The sequence below is a fragment of the Oryctolagus cuniculus genome, chromosome Y (assembly GCF_051225735.1).
Source record: "Oryctolagus cuniculus isolate XC-2025 breed Fujian yellow rabbit chromosome Y, ASM5122573v1, whole genome shotgun sequence".
NCBI lineage: Eukaryota > Metazoa > Chordata > Mammalia > Lagomorpha > Leporidae > Oryctolagus > Oryctolagus cuniculus.
This window is the reverse complement of record NC_142889.1, coordinates 10,113,979-10,120,517: the sequence shown is the minus strand read 5'-3', so window position 1 is coordinate 10,120,517 and position 6,539 is coordinate 10,113,979. Positions and strand designations below refer to the sequence as shown.

The 6,539-nt window shown below is 38.2% G+C and overlaps 1 pseudogene; it reads right to left on the bottom strand.

Annotated features, from left to right (window-relative positions):
* Positions 1-1,027: 1,027 nt before the first annotated feature.
* LOC149119210 (NADH dehydrogenase [ubiquinone] 1 alpha subcomplex assembly factor 4 pseudogene) lies at positions 1,028-1,554 on the bottom strand (annotated as a pseudogene).
* Between the last annotated feature and the right edge of the window lie 4,985 nt (positions 1,555-6,539).

Here is a 6,539-nt window from a genome sequence, read left to right as displayed (position 1 = left end):
CCCAGTTGGGGTGCTGGTTCTCTCCCATTTGCTCCTCTTCCAGTCCAGCTCTCTGCTGTGGCCTGGGAAGGCAATGGATGATGGCCCAGGTTCTTGGGCCCTACACCCACATAGGAGACCAGGAGGTAGTGCCTGGCTCCTGGCTTTGGATTGGCACAGTGCCCTGGCTGCGGCTGTCATTTGGTTGTGAATCAGCAGAAAAAGGAAGACCTTTCTCTCTCTCTCTCTCAGTCTAACTGCCTGTCCAAAAAAAAAAAAAAAAAAAAAAAAAAAAAAAAAAAAAAAGCTTACTTTCAATGTTCTGTGGTAATAAAGAATATGCCATCTAAATTGGAAAGTGAAACTTCAAATGTTAAATGAGGTACTCAAGACATTTCTCAATAGGCAAGTGACTAGTTTTAAAGCTGATAAGATGTGCCTAAAATAATACTTTAACACTTTGACTTGTAGTTTTGTTATAAATGTGCCAATTAGACATGTTGACATATACAAACTATGCCACGCCAAATTAAAACCCAAAAGAAACCAAAATACATTTAATAAGCAATACTGAGAAGTTAACAAAGCTCAGTAGGTGCTGACGTTGTGGTGCAGTGGGTCAATTCCCTGGCCTGAAGCACCAGCATCCCATATGGGTGCCGGTTTGAGTCCCAGTTGATCCACTTCCAATCCAGCTCTCTGCTGTGGCCTGGGAAAGCAGAAGGTGGCCCAAGTCCTTGGGCCCCTGCACCCATGTGGGAGACTGGAGGAAGCTCCTGGCTCTTGGCTTTGGATCGGTGCAGCTCCAGCCATAGTGGCCATTTGGGGGGTTGTTTCTCCTTCCCACTGTCTGTAACTCTAACTCTCAAATAAATAAATAAAATCTTTTTAAAAAAACAGAACTCAATAAAGAGTATGCTTTCACAAGTAGGGAGCATTAAACGCCTGGCAATTTATATAACAATATGTTAAAAATGAGGAAATTGCATGATGAGAAGTATAGACAGAAACAGTAATTTCATGATTTTCTTTATTTTGATGATTTTATTCATTTTGGTTGTATCACTTTCTTGTTTTCAGGAAAAAAGACTTTGACTTCAAAAGTAACAAAATATTTGAGAAGGGAATTTACATCTTTCAGTTCTAAATGGTACTCCTGTGCTATTTTGTTAGCAGTCCATGTCTCTGCATTGAAGTTTATGGTTATTGAGCAGCATCAATGCTTCTACAATGGAAATTTTGTCTTTGGGAATGTTCTTAATATCCATCATAATAAAGTGATGGCCTTTCCACAATCTGAATTCCTTTGACTCCTGATGAGTTTCAGCATCTTTCACCTGCACAGCAGTCACAGGATCTTTAGAATCAATATACACATTTTTTACTAAAGACAGCAGCTTGTCATCTTTTCTAGCAATTTCTCCCTTAATTTGTGGATGGTGGTTCAAGTGTTTTCTGAGGACTCTAGGTGGAGGGGTGCTTGGGAGCAGGAGAGGGCTTCATCTTGCTGATTTCCCATTCCATTCAGTTCTCCAGGTTGAAATTACTGATCTCCCAAACCACCTGAGCCACCATCTCTTTAGGACATGATGTCCTTAGGTTCACTCTGTGCATGGGAAAACACCAGCGGCAGTTAATCATTAATTATGAAAGTTGGCAGTAAATGCAGGTTTTCTTTTCTGTGTTTGGTTGTTCAAAGTAGATAGGTAAAGAACTATTGTTACTTCATCTCAGCTATAGGCAAATTGCAGCTGAGGTTCAGCATGTGTTTTAGACTGGTTGGAATATTCTTCATTCTTTTTTTTAAATAAAATGCTTTATTTATTTGAAAGTCAAAGTTACAGAGACAGAAGAAGAGGCAGAGAGAGGTCTTCTATTCACTGATTCACTCCACAATTGGCCACAATAGCCAAAGCTGAGCTGATCAGAAGCCAGGAGCCAGGAGATTCTTCCAGGTCTCGCATGTGCGTGCAGGGGCCCAAAGACTTGGGTCATCTTCTACAGCTTTCCCAGGCCATAGCAGAGAGCTGGATCGGAAGTGGAGCATCCAGGTCTTGAACTGGCACCCATATGGGATGCCAGCACTGCAGGCAGCAGCTTAACCCACTATGCCGTGGTACCAGCCCCATTCATTCTTTTCTTAACAGCTATTTTGTCATACTTTATGTCTTTTCTACACACGTTGTCTTCAGGAGAATGTTTTCTGGACCCGGTGTGGAATGGATTTTCTTACGTAATCATTAAACTCTTGTTATCTTTAAATTTAGATTGTAATTTTATTTTTATTTATTCTCCACTAGACTGTAATGTGAATAAGAACAGGAATTTTGTGTTTTATTTTTTATTTTATTTTTTTTATTGAGAAGTGTTTAATTTTTTTAACTTTTATTTAATGAATATAAATTTCCAAAGTACGGCTTATGGATTAAAATGGGTTCCCCCCCATAACGTCCCTCCCACCCACAACCCTCCACTTTCCCATTCCCTCTCCCCTTCCATTCACATGAGGATTCATTTTCGATTCTCTTTATATACAGAAGATCAGTTTAGCATACATTAAGTAAAGATTTCAACAGTTTGCTCCCACACAGAAACATAGTGAAAAATGATAGATGATTTTTTTAAATGATGATGAAATCAGATCAGACCTATTGTCATGTTTAATCCCAGTGAGAGTCCAGTTGGGAATTGCTAATTTCTAATTTTTTTTTTACAGAAGATCAGTTTAGTATACATTAAGTAAAGATTTCAACAGTTTGCATCCCCATAGAAACACAAAGTAAAATATACTGTTTGAGTACTCGCTATAGCATTAAATCTCAATGTACAGCACATTAAGGACAGATATCCTACATGAGGAGTAAGTGCACAGTGACTCCGGTTGTTGACTTTACAAATTGACACTCCTGTTTATGGCATCAGTAATCTCCCTATACACCAGTCATGGGCTTCCAAGGCTATGGGAGCCCCTTGAGTTCTCCGACTCTTATCTTGTTTAGACAAGGTCATAGTCAAAGTGGAGGTTCTCTCCTCCCTTCAGAGAAAGGATACTCTCATGGGCTTTTCAGCCAGATTGGAATGCCTTTAGGGCTGATTCTGAGGCCAGAGTGCTGTTTAGGACATCCACCATTCTATGAGTCTGCTGAGTATCTTGCTTCCCATGTTGGATCACTCTCCCCTTTATTTATTCTATCGGTTAGTATTAGCAGGTACTAGACTTGTTTATGTGCTCCCTTTGACTCTTAGTCCTTTCATTATGATCAATTGTGAACTGAAATTGATCACTTGGACTAGTGAGATGGCATTGGTACATGCCACCTTGAGATTTACTTATCACTTATTGTTTGAAAAGCAAAATAAGAGAGGCAGAGAGAGAGAGAGAAAGAGTGAGAGAGAGAGAGTCATTCACTCCCCAAATGGCTATCATGGCTGGAGTTGGGCTGGTGTGAAGCCAGGATCCTGGATATTCCTCTGGGTCTTCCATGCAGGTGCAGGGGTCCAAGGATTTGAGCCATCCTCTACTGATTTCCCAGGCCATAGCAGAATGGTTGGTTGGAATAGGATCAGCTGGGATTTGAACTGGCATCCACATGGGATGCTTGAACTACAGGCAGACATTACCTGCTGTGCCACAGTTCTGGCTCCTTGTCTGTTTTATTTGCAGAGTCTAGTATAATAATGTTTTACACAGTGTGAGTTTTCAGTATATATTTTATACTGCATGAATTAATGAATGGGAAAATGAACACATCTTTATATAAAAATATTCATATATATTTCATTTTATCTCTGATAAGATTTTCTTTCAGAATATTGGAAACACAGACTGCAGTTGTTTCATATGAAAGATTATCATAATTTGTTTAAAAATAAAAATGAAAAATAAAGTTAGAGGACTACAATAATCTATAATCTCTACAATAAGATAAATGAAATTAATTAGAACATCAACAGTTGAATGGGATCAAGAATGTTATATTCTGAGGTATGGCCTATTTACATTTCAAAAAAATCATGAAACAGAGTAACAGGTAGACACACAAGCATGCAGGTACACATGCCCACCCACCCCACCACACACACACACAAAGAAAGAATGGGAGATAGAGAGAGATAGAGAACATTTATCCACTGATAAACTCCCCTATATGCCTGATGCCAACAAAATGTTGGGAGCAGAACAATAATCAACAAAAATATCTGGGAACTAGATTTCCCATGTAATGGCAAGAACTCGATTACTTGAGCCATCACTAGTAAATTCAAGGGTCTTTTTGATATAAAGTTGGAATTAGGAAGCAGAACCAGGAATTTAACCCAGGTACTTCAGTTTTGGACATGAAAAATATATAGTTTGTAACAGTAAACTAAAAAAAATTATGTTTGATTGCCAGAAATAACACTGGGTAACAGTGCATCATGAGCAATGATACAGGGAAAATAACATTATGGATCTGATGAATGAGAATCCAATAAAATTGGATAATTTAAAAAATCAATGACAATAAATCAAGGAGGGACAAGCTATACCTCCGAAGAATTGTAAATGATTATATATACAAGTTGTACTTAATAAATTCAGAGATAAAATAAAAAATGCAGGAGCTGGTGCTGTGACACTACAGGTTAAAGCTCCCATCTGCAGTGCTGGCATCCCATATGGGTGCCTACTTGAGGACCAGCTGCTCCTCTTCCAATCCAGCTTGCTGCTATGGCCTGGGAAAGCAGTAGATGGCTCAAGTCCTTGGGCCCCCATGCCTATGTGGGAGACCTGGAAGAAGCTCCTGGCTTCAGGTCAGCACAGCTCCAGCCATTGTGGCCATTTGGGGAGTAAACTGGCAGATGGAAGACCTCTATCTCTTTCTGCCTCTGCCTCTCTGTAACACTGTCTTTCAAATAAATAAATAAATAAATCTTTAAAAAATATACATGAGAGGCACTATATATAATATAAATTATATTGCATTTCCCATAAATAGATCTCAGTTACTTGGTAGGTACCATATGATACGACAAACAGATATGAAAAAAGGAATTTGGTGAAAAATAATTCATTTACAATTACTTAAAAAGAACACATGTAAATAAAGAAAAAATTATGTCAGTAAAAAGTAATATTTTCAAGGAAAATTATATCTAGAGATACTCCTTAAATTTTACAGATAAATTTACTTTTTCATAGAATAGACAAAACATGTATAACCTGTAAAGTGAAAACTATTACATTGGACTATGATGATCCTCAGAAATGTGTACACACAATTTGGGACGTGTTCAAGTTGATTTGTCCCAAATGGTAGAGTTAAAAACATACCAGGGGACTCCAATCCCATCAAGGTGCATGTACCAATACCATCTCACTAGTCCATGTGATCAATTTCTGTTCAAAATTGATCATAATGAAAGGACTAAGAGTCAAAGGGAGCACATAAACAAGACTAGTGTCTGAAAATACTAGCTGATAGAATCAAAAAGGGAGAGAACGATCCAACATGGGAAGCAGGATACACAGCAGACTCAGAATGGCAGATGTCCTAAATAGCACTCTGGCTTCAGAGTTAGCCCTTAAGGCATTTGGATCTGGCTGAACAGCCCATGAGAGTATTTCAGGCATGGAAAGCCAAGACACTCTGGCAAAAAAAGGACCTAAATGAAAGATCTCCACGAGTGAGATCCCAGTGGACAGAACAGGCCATCAAGGAAGGAGGTACCTTTCTCTGAAGGGAGGAGAGAACTTCCACTTTGACTATGACCTTGTCTAAATAAGATCAGAGTCAGCAAACTCAAAAGGCTTCCAAAGCCTTGGCAACTCATGACAAGAGCCTAGGGTGATTACTGATGCCATAAACAAGAGTGTCAGTTTGTTAAGTCAACAACAGGAGTCACTGTGCACTTATTCCTCCTGTAGGATCTCTGTCCTTAATGTGCTGTACATTGTGATTTAATGCTATAATGAGTACTCAAACAATATTTTTCACTTTGTGTTTCTATGTGGGTGCAAACTGTTGAAATCTTTACTTTATATATAGTAAACTGATCTTCTGTATATAAGAAAATTGAAAATGAATCTTGATGTGAATGGAAGGGGAGAGAGAGTGGGAAAGGGAGGGAGGGAAGTTATGGGGGGGGAAGCCATTGTAATCCATAAGCTGTTTTTTGGAAATTTATATTCATTAATTAAAAGTTAAAAAAAGAAATGTGTACACAAAGGTGGACAGGAAAAATTAAAAGTCAGTGACCTTATATTTCAAATGTGAGCATCATATCCTAAAGTTCACAGTGGTAGGAATGGCTGACCAGAGAATATTTTTGATGTTGAAAATAAATTCAATGATAAGCCTAAAAAAAGTCTTACAATTGTTATGTACAAATTATACATTTGTAAGTGTAGTAAGGAACAGACACTTATGATGACTATTTTGGTGAAAAATTGTCCATTACTTTTATATCAAAATTGAAAAAAGCTAAAAAAAAAAGCCAATGAATGAGCATAAAGTAAAGTTAGGAAAAATATTCAATAAATTTTAAAGAAAAGGCCGGCGCCGTGGCTCACTAGGCTA